Raw genomic sequence first — 16,390 nt, 5'->3', positions numbered from 1 at the left:
GGTCGTTCGACACCTTCGAAAAGAATGTTTCTTCCTCCCGGAGGGAGGCGAGAGGAAGGAAGGTGGGACATCCAGTGGATGCTAGAGCTCACCGTTCGCCATTAGAGGACTCTCTTCGGGAAGGATTAATGGAACCGGTCGATCGATGCTTCAATGAAGCGATGCGAAGAAATGGTTGGTTGCTGACGAGGGCCAAGAATGCTCGTCGACCCCTTCTCCATCGTTTCCCCTTCTTCCCATCACCTTCTTCTCCTTCTTCTCCTCCTGCTCGTGGTCCCTTTCTAGAGGTCGTTTGATTCGGACCAGCGTGCCCGGACCGTTGGCACACCGTTTCACGGCGCTGTGGCCTACTATTCGCGACTGCGAATGCCGGTTAGAACCCGCAACACCATTAGGCACCCCAAGGGGGGGGAGGAGTTGAGGGCCAAGCGAGAGGCTAAACGAACTGACCGACTAGTCTCCTCCCATCCTTGTGCGATCGCTGCAGTGCATTGTGCCGAGCAGGAGGAGGAGGAGCAGGAGGAGCCAGCATCGAACCGATCGATCGCGGAGAATGTTGCGCCCGGGAGTTCCCTGTTGACCAGCACGGGCACTGGCACTGGCACTGGCACTGACGCTAGTCGGTGAATGGCAAACGAAAGCGAAAGGATGGCTCGCGTCGCGAATCATCCCGGTAACGTTACCGAACAGAACAGCAACGTCACGCGAGGACGGGAAAGGGGGTCGATGCAACCCTCAACGAGCTACCTCCATGATCGGCTTATATGACCGTTTTATCGGTCAGCACGGCGCAGCGGTCAGCGGATCCATTTGCCAAGAGCTCGCGGTTCGCGACCACCACGACCACGACTGGACTCGCTGGCTAGTGGCACTGGACTTTTCCCGGCTCCGGGAACTCTGATATGGACCCACTTGGTGCGCATGCATGTGTGCGTGTGTGTGTGTGTGTGTGCGACGGGAACCAGTTTGAGGTTGCGTTCGCGTGAAACCGTTAGCCATCAAAGACGGTGGACGGACGGCAGCGCGATTTTGCGCGATTCTTTTCCACGTTTTTTTCTTTTTGGTTGCGTTGAAATGCGCCAATGGAGCGTGCGTGCGGTCCTGTGCAGAAGAGGGGGGAGAGGGGGGCGAGGGTGACACAATGGAGTTCTCTCAACAATCTTTTCCCCCTTTTCCACGATGCTGCTGTTGCTGCTGCTGCGGGACCCTTTAGGAACAAAGTGGCAAACGATAGTGCATGTGTGGTACCGCGCGCGCGTGTGTGTGTGTGTGCGTTGGATGCGGTAAACGCGAAGTGATCGTCCGTCCACCGTCAGCGTGGATGTCCACCAGGCGATGATGCCCATCACCATCATCGACGACGTTCTCCTTTCGGTTTGTGAGAAAATACGCGGAAGTCACGCAGAAGTAGGCGAAGCGGTGGATCACGGTTCACGAGTTTTTTGGACCACGACACACGGACACACAGGAAGCGACGTAATGCGTCAGATAACAGTTAGCAATCCCTGCGGCACGATGGCGACCTTATGCAATCGTTATCGCGATCTAGAATTTGGATTTGGCATTATAAAAGAAATCCCAATACTATACAACTAACTCACACTAAATTCTACGTTAAGCAACTTGACAAACAACTTTACGTTAAGTACTATGAAAATGAGGTTGTAATAAAGTTGCTCTCATGTCCAGGCTCGATTAAGAAGAAAGAAACTTTTTTTAACAATCGATTTCCAAGAACTTATGACGTTTTTAGTTTACGTTTGATAGTTGCAAAACAAGATTGCTGTGGCGTGGCCGAGCATCGTAAAAACAGTTGCACAACTCGCCAAATGACAACCAATAAAAGGTTCTCTACTGTAAAAGTTGGCCTACCATGGCCGTGCACCTCAACGACCTGACCGTGACAGTTCCTTCCAACACTAACCACACTGTTATATTCTGATCAACAGCATAACTCTTTCGAATGGCAATGCCCACTGTGCTGCTGCTGCTGCTGCTACCTCGACACTTGTCTGCATCTACAACCACCCACACTCGATCGCCCGGAGGAACGTTTGAACAGTTCTCAAAAGCCACTCCAATGCACGAAGTCCAGTCCAATATCCAGCAAGTCATATTCCCGATGAACCGGGATCGATTCAAATCCAAACCAAATGAGCACGAGGGACACAACGGAGCAAAAGGACGGAACGGAACGGAATGGGAAGGCGATTAGACCGCGATCAAGTTGTGGCTTCCCTGGAACCATTGGCAGTAGCCAAACACAGTAACAAACGCACCACCGCCCCCATCGGCCACATCCCTCTCCACACCATGGACAGACAGTGTTGCTCTGTTATGCGCAGAAGCATTCATGCTGTTCCACTCCGTGTTCCGTCCTCAGTCGACGATCGGATCGAAGCGCAAAAGGTATGTTTTCCATTCTCAATCGTTCCTTGTTCCGAAACCGACTGACGATGTGAATGATGGTCGCTAGAGCCCTTGGTGTACCTCGGGGAAGGGGGACTTCCCAACCCCCCCGTCCCACCAGCCTTTTTCTTTCATTGTCAGCGGTGCTCGAAAACGTGATAAATGAATTATGCTCTAATAGATTCGTTCGTTCGGTCGCTTGTTCCCTGTGAGTGTGTGTGCATGGACGCTCGAGGTACGAGCGCGTGCGCAGCGCGATCTTTTCGGTGGATCTTGTGGTGGGTTCCTCGTTCGAAAGGCACCGCAGCATTCCCATTGAGCATCGAATAGCAGCAGCAGCAGCAGCAGCATACAACAGCATGTTACCGTTTGTTGCCTCTTGTGTCATTGAAGAAAGTCCTTCGCGATCTTCACGCTGATAGGGAAAATGGCCGACCGCGTTCGAGTGCCAACCATTTCCACACAAATCGAGGTCACTTTCGAGGTGGAATTCTGTGTCGAGAGGATCGATTGTGTCGGCCGAACCATAATCTCCGTCAGCTCATCGAACTCAATCGTCAATCGTCTATCGCGCCATCGCGATTTGAATGGCGCAGAGCACAGCGTTTACCGCGGGCCAAAGGAACGATTAGATAATGTGAATAGTGTGGCCGTGGCCGTGGCCGGGAGCTACCATCCGGTAGCACGTCACATGATTGACACAAACAACAACCACCACAACAACAGTAGAAAAGTTCAATTTTCCTCCTCGCCGCAGTTCGCTCCAGTGGAGAGTGCTGCTCCGAGCTCCATTCCCATCATCGCGCTCGAAGCTCGTGGTGGAGGCGAATAAATCACGAAGTAAATCAAATTACACGCCATTTCTCGCGTTGCGTCGCACCGTAAAGCTCACTCCCCCCCTTGGGCTGGTACCCACAACGCCACGATTCGTGCCGCTCCGCTCGGCATTGCCTGCTCCTTCTGGTGGCGTCGGCATGTCTTAAGGTTGGCGAAAAAGGTGCGTCGAATTGAAAACGATCACGGTGCAAATCAGGTTGATGAGTGATGCTTGAGGGAGGTGTGAGACCGGATCGCTACTGTATGGGAAAAAACCGGTAGCCGAAAGGCCAGCTCTACTGCAACTGCTTCTGTCTGTCTGTCTGTCTGTCCTGGTACTGCGTAAATGGTTGGCATTAACCGCAATGACCGCAGCAGCAGCAACAGTAGGGGCCAACGATTCAATTTTCCCTTTTTTTGTCCAAAAAAAATGGGGCGCAGCAATAAACATAAAGTTTATCATCAATTCTCGGGTCTCAGGTAGGGACAGTTAAGTGTTGCGTGGTTGCGTGTATGTGTGCGCACCTCCCTTCCAAAAACAGGCCATGCAAAATCATGTTTGATTAGATTTTAAATCGATTATCTACTACTTTTGGTGACTTGCTTGAACATGTATATCCGCCCCGTGCTCCCGGGGGAAAACAAAAAAAAAACCCGGAGTCTCCCGGAGTCATCGTCATCGGGTAGCGACGTAAAGTTCCGTTTTCCGAAAACGGTTCTGTTTTAAAGGCGAGCACTCAAGGCACCAGCAGCAGCCCGTCGCACGATGCGATTATGAAATGCATTAACTTTTTTTCCTCCCGGACCCCTAGGGAGGTGGCATCCCATCAATTCTATCACTTTTTGGAGCTTCCCCTTTCCCGATGACCCATTTCTCACCGCGGTTTTCGAGGGGGGAGCGCGGTGGATCGCGGGGGAAATTGAATATTTTCCCTTCTCCTTCTCTCGGTTTTTTTGTCCCCCCCCTTTTTTGTTCTCCCTCCATCGTGTGTTGCCTTAAAATTATTCCAAGCAGCGTGCACCGTGCTCACGTTCTGTGTGACACATTTCTCGATGGCGATGATTTGAGCAAAGTATACATACACACACGCGCACACATACCTATTCGATTAAACCATTTTTTCCTGCTCGTTAGAAGCTTCTTCAATCTGTTTACTCCCCGTCCCCGCGTAATGCGTGCTGACGTAATGGTGTGCGGGCAATAGAAGTTGCTTCGAGCTCCGCGCATAAATGCTCGAGCTTGGAACTCGGTCGCCATCAGTACGCGCCGCCATCGCGCTACCGTTAGTGGTGACTTGCTTTTCCGAGCGTCGCGATCGATCGCGAACCGAAAATCACCGACCAGGCAAGCCTCAGGTGGTACCGTTTACTTTTTCCAAGGTGGCCTCCAGTTTGTGAAGTTCCAACGAATCTTCTCTCCCAAGAAACGTTCTTCGATCCGGGACCTTCGGTGCTTCGGGGACTGGCGAGGCCTTTCTTCCTGCTAGGGTCTGGGCCAGGTACGCAATGGAATCGAATGGAACAGACGGGAAGGTTGGAGCGAGCCATTACTGGGCCAACATAACGACGGTGATGCTGCTGGTCATTTCCTGCTGGTGCTGGCGCCCCACCTAGGCACGCACTACTGATATGCTGCTCCAGCCGGCCGGCCTAGCGGTGCATTCTTAACTAGAATAGAATTAAAACAAGACCCAGTTAGGCCCCCGGGAAGGGGAGGTCATAAATGCGCCCGGGCCCGGTCCCTGGAGGCGGCATCAGCGGTTTGCTTGCCTGCTCGCGCTTCGGATGCCGGTTTTTCGATCGGTTTTAATGCCAATAATAACCGCTAACCAGCGCCCATCCTGGAACCATCGCCGCCGCCGCCGCCACCACCGCAATGAAGCGTTTGATCTAATGATAATTAGCATATCCATTCCGCTGCCCTACGCTCCGTTATATTCTATCTCAAATCTATCTATCAAATCCAGCAACAGCAGAATCGATCAATCGATCAGAACCCGGTATAATGATGGATATATTGGAAAAGCATAACCAGCGCCGATGACGTTCTCACGCAACATCGTGGAGCTGCTATTGTTATTCAAATGCAGCATTCCTCTGCAGAAAACAATCGATGGCAAAGAGCAGGAGTGTAGCTTTTTAACGGTTTTGATTGAGCTTTGTAAGGTGTGACAAGCACCAGAAGAACATTCTATCGTTTACAAGTCGTTAATATTTTTCTATTTATCACTGCGCACAACTAATCGACAATATTTTTAACAGATTATGCAACAACCGATCGAATGGAAAAGGCGTTAAACGCTATCCAAACTAGTGGCTGCAGGTGTTGTGTGGTGTGGCAAGTGAAGTTGATTTATAATTGCTCCACTGATGGAAAGCCCTCCTCCTTTCTTGGACGCGTGATCGACAATCGATCACTTTACACGGTACACCGTCCGTGCGCTGGCAAAGTACGAGCATGCTGCCGCTAACTGGCGTGCCACGAGAACATTACGTACACGCCAACCCGTTCAGCTCGCTTCCGCTCGTGATCATCGTCATTCATCGATCAGTTGATCAACCGCCGGTTAGACATTCGGCGGGGAGGGTAATTAATGATTAATTTTTGGATCGCCTCCGTCCGTCCGTCGAGCCCTTCGGGGACGGACGGACGGACCCCTCGAAATCGCTTGTCCGGTGCTGCCGTTGCGCAATGATCTATCTAGTGCTGGCAGGCGGAAGGGCAGCCCCCACATTCCCGGTGTCCCGGTCCATAGTCCAATATAATGAGGAAGGTTTAGAGGAGGAGTAGAGAATGTTCTAAAAGGGACCCGCCAATACCAAGCGGATGAGCGCCCACCCTCTTCTTTTCTCTCCTCTCGTGAGGCTTTTAGTGGACCATCCAAACCGATCAACGACCGGATATTGAGCGGATCGCCTACCAAACCTTGCAACCGAAGCTGTTACAAGCGAACTAGTTTTCAGTTTTCATCACGAATCAGGCTTCACATTCGTGTGACGCTGGATCACGAGCGACGCGCACTCACGCCCCCATTGTTAGATCATCGAAATCGAGGTTTTATAACTCAACACAAGTCCGGCAGCCCTTGAAACTCATCTGTTAAATCATGTTTAAGCTATAATTAATTAATGGCTAATGACATGATTTATAGACCCCCTTCTTGCGCCAGTAACTGTGTGTGTAATTCATTTTTGTCGCTATATATCATTGCAACATTTCAATAACAGAATAACAAGCAGTGTTAGTGACTCACCACTCGCGGAATCACATAATAACTCGGCGGCCTTAAGTGCTTTGAAATGCTGAATGAACCGGGTTCAGGCTCCTACTTTTTTTTTCTCTTGTTATTTTTTCGCACATACACGCCAATGTCGTATGCAAATCGGGCAGCGATCGAAAGGAACGGACGCACGCATAACGGAAATGGAAAGTGACACAATTTCATCCTTCGCGTCACAACCGCGCGGGCGCGAAAACGTGTCCGCGATTGCATAATGGACTCTCGGGCACACATCAGGAGGGGCCGTTCCTGCCTTTGCCGAAAGTCTATTACAGTAGCTGCTGCTATTACAGTAGCACATTATAAGGTTGATGTACGTGCGGCGAATGCGACCGAAATGACTCAATTACAAATAGGAAAAACAAGCGATTTCGATGATTGAGTGATGAGGCACGTACTTACCCCCCACGAAAACATCGCCCACCGTCCAGTTCGCGGTGGTCCATTGTGTCTTACGAGGTGGAAGGAGAAAAGGGGTTGTGGCAGACGTACGATTGAGTGACAGCGGCACACCGATTGCGACACCGATACGTAATTTGAAATTCATCTCTAATCACACCGTAGACCAGGCCCAGGCCAAACCAGCGGCAACCAACTTGTCATATCTCGTTTAACCTGTCAGCCAAAGTAATCTAAGTCCCTCACGCACCCACGACGGAAGTAGTCAATGGCCGCGCATTCCCGGTTGATCGAGGATCTAGCTGCTGCTGCTGTTGCTGCAGTTGCTGCTGTCGTGATCGGTTTATTTGCAAGATTCATCTTGCTGGCTGAAAAAGGACTACAAAACCGGCTGGTTGCTACTCGTATGGTCCATCATCCCGACCGGGTACGTATTATATGGACCGTATACCGAGCAGCTAGTGGCAACTGACGCAATTGAAACGGCAGCCGCCAGAATTGATGCTACAATGATAATGGTAATGAACAATCGCACGCTCCTCGGCTTGCCAACAAGGACGTTGGGTGTAGGAAGAAAGCAGGGAGGAATAGATAGAAAGAAAGCGAGAAAGAGAGACAGAGACACACACAGGGAGCGAGAGAGTGAGTGCAGTGGAAGAAGATGAATAGTGCTGCAGCATAATATGCACATATTTATCCGGCCAAACCATTTAAGGTCAACTGGGTAAGGAAAAAATTATGCACGCGCCGCGCCCTGCCTGTCCTCCCCCCTCGCAAAGGACCGGCTACCGACCGGCGTCGTGCGCACTGTCCGCAAGGTCTTAGATTCCGACGAGAAGGAGGAGGAGGAGGAGGAGGAAATAGCAAACAACAGATCACTTGCATAATGCACCATCACCGTCGTCGTCGTCGTCGTCGTCGTCAGCTGAGGCCACCTTTCGCGGTAAGTCGTCGTCGCAGCCGTCGCCGTGGTCGCACCCCGGGAATGGGAATGCCGTGTGCGAGGCCACACGAAATGGCGAATGGACGAAGAAGGCGGCGGAGCACAGGACTGTTTGCACCCGTAAGTGAGTCTAAAACGATTTTAACCAAACCTGTCGCATGGTCCGACGTGCGAGGGGAAGGGGCTGGTTGGCAAACTTTGTGGCCCGCTAGCACCATTTTCCAGTTTTCCAGTTCCGCAGTGGCAGCGGCAGCAGCGAGGCCACCGTTTGCCCGGCAAAACAGAATGGAATAGAATTGACCAAACCAAACGGTCCCGGTGTTGCATGCGAAGAAAAGAAGGAAGTTATCACCATCAGCGGCACGGTGCGGTTGCGGGGCAGTCCGAAGGGGCGAGATAAACGAAAGATTCACACGACAGCCGGCAAGCGACGAACCTGCTTCTGGTTGCTGGAGGTGCTGCTGCTGCTACGGTGCTAGCGAAAGAAAAGGATGATGGTGGGCGCGCGTGCGCTCGCGACACTTCCTCCTTCTACCCCACTCCCCTTCTCTCTTCTCCGTACATTCTCGGAGCAACGGGAGGAATAGCTCGTGCTGCGGCGTTTTTCTGCAAATTGAATCCGCGCGGCAGCCAATACACCGGCGTGTGTGTGTGTGTGTGTGTGTTTGCCAGCACCATTCCTCGCCACGCGGCCATTGTTCTGCTGCACCACACACTTCACTACATTATTCTGATATTTTAATTTGAAATAAATTGCTCGCCACTGGCACTGTCGTGGGGAGGGAGGGGGGAAGTGGAGGCAGGGGAAGGCGTTCTAAGCGGCCGCAGACGGTGGCTCGCGGAGGCAGACCAACTGAAATGACCATTTGGCCAACGGGCAACGGGGCAGACCAGTCACGCGAGTGCGCGGATGCACCGGATGAGGATGAGCAGCGCACCTGCACCAACGCCCGCGTGTGTGTATGTGTGTATGTGTGTGCGTGTGTGTCACCAAAGGGAAACCCTCCCTCCGGGAAGCTCTTTATCGGCTCAACGATGCCGGGTGATTGTCGAGTGCAGCTTGCCAGTTAGTCCGCCCACAACAGGGCCGGACAGCGGCAGTGATATCGTTTACGCGACGCGAGGAGTCGTCGCCATTGCCGCGAGAGTAATTTAGTATAATTGTTATAATGGTGGCTAAAGATCCCGCAGTCCCCGTGCTGGTGGTGGTACGCACGCTCCACACACACACACACAACCAGTGGCCTCTTCGCGATTTATAGCCGCGATCTTTGTACCGCCAACCTTCGTTCGTCGCCCTCTCCTCGTTGCCTCGATGGTTTGAATTGTTGATTCCAAGACTTAATCCCACCAGGGCTGACCACCAGGTGTCGTTTGGCCGCCACCGCGGCCGCCGCATCGTAGCTATACACAGCACATTCTTAACCTTGCACCTATCACCACCTTCTCTCTTTCTCGCTTTGTTTCTCACTTGCCACGATCGCAACGATGCTAACGAGTGAACGAGTTCCTGCCGGGTGGTTGGGGAGGTTGAGCAAACAATAGGATCGTCAGCTTCCAGGGAGCAGCAGCAAGTGCATAAATTTATGTAATAGCGCAATTGCATAAACGCCGCCACCGCCGACCGCCGGTTGCACGTCACGATCACGAGTGGGATCCCGGTTGGTGTTTTTCTTTTTTTTTCTTCTTCTTTCTCTCTGGTCTGATGCAGGAGCACGTACCGAGGGAGCCACCCTCCCATTCTTGCCTGACACTCACTGGCACGCTATCTGATGCGCCACACTGACACGCGGGTTGTAGGTGCCATGCTGTGGCCATCATTTCCATCTGGGGCAACGGATTTTCCCGCTGGTCGCATGTTGGTCGTCGGTCGTCTAGTTTTGTGATTATTCGTCGATTGTTTCGTTGGCAAAGTGTTGTGGAATGGGCACAACATGTGAAGTTGAGGTTAAATTTTACTCAAAACTGTCCGATATATTTAGATGCATCCAGATCGAAGATATAATTGCAATAAATTAATACATTTAATTAATTTTGCAAAATTTTCTCTAAACTCTGCGGCTTCGCTGGCAAATCCCTCAAACTTGTCGTAATGCAAAGTATCCAGCATTAATCGCACTATACCTGGCCCCTGGACATAACCGTTGAACGGTCTGTCTTTCCATCGGCCTCGCCTCGTCTCGTCTCGCTCGCGGTCTAGCACATTTCGCACAGACCGTCGAGCGGGAAGCTAATCACGGTGACAAAACAGGCACCGTTAGCAGTTAATTTATCCGTATAAATACGCACCTCGTCCAAAACCGGTCATTCGAGACGCATCGCGAGCAGCGCGTTGGATAAATTAGATCTGGAAACGTTTTTTTTCCTTTCCCCGTGGCCCGTGAATTGGAAACGATCGACCGACCGATCTATCGATCGCAACCAGAACCGTACCATCGCGTCCGCGTCGCATCCCATGTTTTATGTGACGGAAATAAAACCCTTCTCTCGGCACCACCACCAGTGAACGAGACAGGCCGCCCGCTAGTCTGGCCTTCGGCAAAAAAAAGGTGAAAAAACCGAAGAACGAAAACTACTGGCCAAGAACCGCACATCCGAGCACCGAGATGAGTGCTAGCATTTGGCTTGAGGTATACGACCACGAAAAAGGGGAAGGGAGCACCATTGATCCGCGCGCGTGTGTGTGTGTGTTGATGAAACGATTCCTAGCGTCAGAACAGAACCATATTCCCCTAGGCTGAACCCTCGAGCGCAAAGCAGAGGAGCAGAAATGGAGGAGAAAAGAATCAAAGCGTTGAAGCTGAAGAGTTGTGGTCCGTGATCGTGGCTGGCTGGCTGGCTGGCCGAATCATTTGCCGGTTCCGCGGATACCGTCCCAGGACAATGAACCTCCATAAAACCGAAAGTAAAATCATCGATCGATAAAAGGCCACGGGATCGCATCTTCTAATCGAAATGCCGCACCGGAGCTGGCCAGCGACGCATCTCGTATCGATTCGTTCGCTTGAGCTTTCATTAACGATTTACGAGCCCTCCTCCCAACAGAGAGAGAGAGAGAGGGGCCTGTCAGGTGCCGCAGGTTAAGCGCCCCCTTCTTTCGGTCAGGTCAGGGGCGCAACGCATCTCGCGGATCATCTTTACCCGCAGATCAGACCTCCGAGCGGCCAGCGGCAGGCTAAGTCATCTAGTCATTTGCTGGCCGATTTGCCGACCCCACACACACACACACACACTCACGCTCTCGCCCGCATACGCAAAGGCGAGCAGTAGCCATAAACATTTTATACATTGTTCGTTTCCTGCCTCCCGGTGCTCGATCGCGATGCTCCGATTATTTAACCACACACACAGGCACATATGCACACACACAAACAAACACTCGTAACTACCCGGTATCGCTAACATCGGCCAGCCCTCTGCTCTGCAAAGATTCTGCGAAGATTCTGCTGCTGCTCCGAGATCGAGTGCTCGATCGCACTCCAGGCACTCCAGACACTCCCGTCGCTCTTCGTCCCTCCCTCGAGCCCGAGAAGTAGCAAACATGATATAGCAATAAACCGAGCCGAAGAAGCGAACAGAACAGAAAAACCAAACGGTCATTAAAGAAATATTACCTCTAATTAGTTGCTGCTGCTGCTGCTGTTGCTAAGGAGTGGGATAAGGACCTCGTCGCCGGACCTCTGAACGTTCTGTACTGTCGAGTTCCGCGCCGAATTCTCTGCCGCGCAGAAATACTCAGCGTTCCTCAGAGCTCGCTGGTGGAACTTTGGAAAAATGTCACTTTTTTGGGGGCGCAGAGAACCTCAATCGGATGTCACTGTTGGTTGAGCACCACCTTCCTTTTCTCTTTCTCTCTCTCTTTCTCTCTCTCTTTTTCCCGGGATCACTTTCTGATACACTGCCCTTCCTTTTTGGGGGGCAAGCTACTCTCGAAACTATCGCACTTTTCCTTCTTTTTCCTTCGCACGAAAAACAAACACACACACGCGCGCGCACACGGACACGGACACGGACACGGACACTTTTCGCACAACACACTGGAGCGCCCTTCGTGGCGGAAGATCGGAGCGCTGGAGTGCTGCAACTTGCCAGCTGCTCCTTCAAGTCATCACTACCGGTCGGTAACTACGGCGTCGAGTAAGCGCAGGACACTTGGATTCGGGGTTGCTTTTGATGTTCTTTCTGGCTGGCGATGTCAGAAATTCGCAACAACAACAACAAAAAACCTCCCGCCGGCCAACTACGATACGGCAACGTCTTCCGCAAATGACTGCTACTGATGCTGCTGAGACTAATCGACGACCTGCAGAAGAAGGTATGACGATAGCGAAAAAAAAGGGTGCAAAGGGGTTGAAATGTGGCAATGAAGGGAGGAGGGGTGCGAGGGGATCGCTAAACGAAAACGATGAACGAAATGAGTACCGAATCGAATTGACAACTTGTTAAAAAGCGATTTATCAAGCATCTTGTTTTGGGGGCTGGATGTGTGCCTCACTCCCACCGCCCCCCCCCCCTCCCCTCCTTTCTGATGGTTCTGTCTACCACCTGCCCTGCCGCACGGGGTGGAGGTGGGGCCGCTTCCTTCCCATAACCGTTTAGCATACCAACCGCAGAGAGCGAGAGAGAGAGACAGAAGGAAGAGGAAAGCGCAAAAAAGAAAACACCTGAAACCTGGCGCACAACCGAACGCGAAACGCGAAGCTCCTGCTGGCGTGCTACCGCTCCTCCCGCTCCTTCCGCTATCGCCCTTCTTCTCGCGCTAAGGCCAATGGCCACGGTTCGCGCGGTTTGTTCGCAGCTAATGGGGATCGAATTTCCCAACGCCAGTCAGCCAGCCAGACTCCGCTTTGACTGCCGATTGGGATGGGATGAGCGGAAATGAGTACTGGAACTGGTGCAAATGCGATGAGCACGGTTCGGCGAGTTGAGGAAATGTGTTTCGCCGAGAAGATGCTGACTGGCCAAACGGCTGGCTGGCCGGTGGTTCTAATAGTTTATCGTGAGGCAACCACCGCGCCTCTTGCCAGCACGACAGGGAGTCCACTACTACACACGCTACTGCCCAGCGGAAGCTTTACGCTTGGACACCCTTTTTCCGTCGCCATCCGATCCATCGGAGCGAACGACAACGAGAACTCCAGAATCAGGTCAACCGACCAAACCATGGGAAGGGGGGAGCGAGAAAAATGCCGTTGGCTGGACCCCCTCCTGGGCGCTACGCAACACAGACCCCCCTCCTCCTCCCCTTCGATCACTGGAAACACATCGAAATGATATAAACTCGATCACTACCGATCGCTAACATCGATCGATCTCGATCGGTCGAGCACTATGGACACTGTGAACATGATTCCAGCGCATCCACAGCGAAGAACGATCGCGACCGTGACCACAACGATGCGAGAACCACGCGGAGCGTCTCGTTGATTAAACATCGGTCGTCCGGTTGGACTGTGTGGTGGCAGATTTATGGTCCCATTGTTAACACTCCCTTCAATCATCGAATAATGGCTTGATTTAGAACGGCCTGCTCTTCCTCCTTCCTCCTCTTTGGCCGCTCCTCCCCGTCCAGGAGTGGCCTCTTCACGGCCCCGAACCGCCGACCAAACATGCAAAGCAATCGATCGCGGCCTCGCGGCTCGTAAAGCGCAATCGTAAGCGTATCGTAAACAATTCACCGTTGCACATTGGCCTCACCACCCACTCACCCAGCCCGTTCCCTTGTCTAACGATGATGCATTTTCTTTTTCCCCTTTCCCTCCCCGGCAGGTGGTTCATTTCTCTTTCGCGCGGCTTGCTTGCAGCCTTCTAATTGATTCATCAGCAGTTCCAGCAGTAGCAAATGGATTGGCCTTTCGCCCGGAACTAGTCAGGCCCGGTGGCGGCGGCGGCAGCAACTGGCACGACGAATCGGTTGGAGTGGTGCAACAATCCCTCATTCGAAAGTGATGTTAATTTAACAAGATCTTCATCAGCAGCGTGGTCAACGTGGACGTGGATGCAGTGGCCACTTGGGAGCATGCATTGCGCCCGGGAACAGAATGGTGTGCACGGTGCCGTCCAATAATCCCATTTGTTCCCCTCCCACTCCGTTGTTCACCACTGGGCACTTGCCATGAAAAACGAAAGCATAGATCCTTATCGAGCGTGTTTCCTGACTGACTGGCCAGCTGGCTGGTCCGTTGGCATCGGATTTACTTTGACCGATCTAATCAGCCAGCTGCACCGGGTCCCAACCATCCACACCCATTAGTCACACAGAAGCAGAGCAGCAGCAGTCTCCAATCCAAAGCCTACCAAGATAACGAGGTCTGGTCGATGGGACGGGTCACGGTAAATGGAGGTTCACTTCCACCTCGATTGTCGGTCGCCAGTTCGTATTCAAATCGCTTCGGGGGTTTGACGGGAAAGAAGGTCGGCCAAACGACAGTCGTCATCTCACTGCAAGATTGGTCCGCCAGAGATGCCAGAGCGGTATGCAAAAAGTCGCGATCGCAACCGTCAAACCAACTTCGAGTGCTTGGATCTCTCTGCCGCTTCAGCTTCCGAATTTGCCAAACTCATTAACAACACGCTGCCGTTCCCAGGACCGTCGCTAGAATGTGCCCGGGAAGCCGCCGGTCGTCGATCATGGCCGTATGAATTATTCACAGGTTATTATAATGTTATTAGGCGCACTAATTTTCTTCTATCAACACCCCGAAGGCAACCGACCCGAGGCCCGGAGGAAATTCGCCGTCGCCGTCGCCTTCGCGCTCGCTGCGATCGCGATTCGCGTCACCTCTGGTACGGAAAACGCTCTCTTACTGACTGACGTGACGGTTTTGTGGGGTGATGATCATTATTCCCAAAATTCCGGACCCCCGGTGGAGAGGGAAATGTTCAAACAAATGGAAAAATGTATGGAAAAGGAATAGAATGGCCATTTGCTCAAGTGCACTTGGGAAATATTGGAGTCACTTCAATGTCCGTTCTCTAGTAGATTGATTCAATGGGAAGTCTGTGTTCCTTGTCCACATCATAAATGTCCATTTGCATTAGGGGACCTTAGTTTGTTTTTTTTTCCCGTTTTTGCAAACAGCAACAAACAGTTCTTTAATTCTTTTCCAGAAGCACAACGGATCTCACATATCACATGAACAATAAATCACTGTTGTAGCTCACTTAATGGTTTTTTTTTTTGCCGAGAACAATACAAGATAATCCAAAGTACAATCGATCGAAGCGTAAAGCATTGATCTGCGACTTCACTTCACAAAATCGTCCGCCTTTTCCGACGTATACTGCACTCAATATATCAGTGTGGTAGAGCCACCAAAAGCATGTGTACGAGTCCCGTGTAATCACAATTGGAAAATCTACCAAAGACTCTCGATACCGTCCCTGCTGTCACTCCACTGCTGCTGCTGCTGTTGTTGTTGATACGAACGGTGATGATGATGATGATGATGATCGTAATGATAAAGGAAAATCGGCACAACTGTACCCACCAGCTGGTATCCGACACAACGGGCACACACAACGGGCGCACACAAACACAGCATACTCGTGCACACACACGCAATCGGTCGGTATGTCTGGGGCGTATGTGATTCGCGCACTTCGCTAACTTCGTTCGCTCGCTGCTAAGAAAATCGTCCGTTTCCGTCCGTCCGTCTCCGAACAGAGCTATTGCGCGACCGATCCGGACTGCAGCCGACATACAACTGACGCTGGGACCCCCCTAACGGGTGGGCTCATCCCCTAGGCTCCGCTGCTCGATCTCGAGCGACGATTCCTCCCTTCCGCTCCTCTCGTCTCCCTTGCCAACGAATGCTGGCTGCACGCGCCGGCTCGCTGCACAGCGATCGGCAGCAGCAGCGGCAGCAATCTTGGCCACGATCACGGCCACAAAAGGAAAATGAGAGAGCAGCAGCAGAAGGAGAAGAGTGCCCCAACGCTGAGTGACGGGCGGCTGTTAACGGGCGGCTACGAAACGCTGTTGTGGCCGCCGAAAGCTGGAAGAAAGTGAATGAAAATGCTGCTGTTGCTGCTGCTGCTGCCGATCGTCACTGCTTTCCAAAACACCCTTCTCTTTGCGGATTGACTATTTCTCGCGCCGCCGTTAACCGGAGAGCCGGCCAAAAGGGAGAGAGAGAGAGAGAAACGGCCGCGACGTGCACTCACGCACCGGCTTGGAGCGGCGACTCGTTCAGCCGGTCTTTCAGCAGCGGCGGACCCACGGGGAGGTCCCGTCCAACCGGCCGAGCAACCGGCCTGTAACCCGCGCCCAAGAACCTGTACTTTGGGCGGCGCTTAGGACTTAGGGAATTGATTATGTCAGATGATTTGCTTATTCGACAATGGTCAGAAGGCATCGGGGAATGGCCGCTAGCAGCAGCAGCAGGTGTAATGGACCGGACGCTAGCGTTTAGCGTCTTGGCCGGAAGATACCGATGAGTACCGGTCAATAGCCCAGACACTGGATGGTGAACTATGCATCGATGGGGATCTGTTGCTTTTGCTGTTCCGACGATCGCCAATTCATATTACGTTACGTGTT

At 52.2% G+C, this 16,390-nt stretch overlaps 1 protein-coding gene across 2 annotated transcripts in view; it reads right to left on the bottom strand.

Annotated features, from left to right (window-relative positions):
* The window catches only part of LOC125950988 (serine proteinase stubble), a 99,723-nt gene extending 84,190 nt beyond the window's left edge, over nt 1-15,533 (bottom strand). Inside the window, exons 1-2 of one of the 2 annotated variants that reach the window (XM_049679446.1) lie at nt 15,335-15,533; nt 11,463-12,151 (exon numbers count right to left, since the gene is read on the bottom strand). The gene's annotated coding sequence lies outside the window, so the exon portion shown is untranslated. The remainder of the gene's footprint in view (nt 1-11,462; nt 12,152-15,334) is intronic. The other variant, XM_049679445.1, reaches the window with a different exon arrangement.
* Nucleotides 15,534-16,390: the final 857 nt, after the last annotated feature.

The sequence above is a fragment of the Anopheles darlingi genome, chromosome 2 (assembly GCF_943734745.1).
Source record: "Anopheles darlingi chromosome 2, idAnoDarlMG_H_01, whole genome shotgun sequence".
In the NCBI taxonomy this organism is placed as follows: Eukaryota; Metazoa; Arthropoda; class Insecta; order Diptera; family Culicidae; genus Anopheles; species Anopheles darlingi.
The sequence above is the reverse complement of the archived record's forward strand: the minus strand, read 5'-3'. Positions and strand labels throughout refer to the sequence as shown.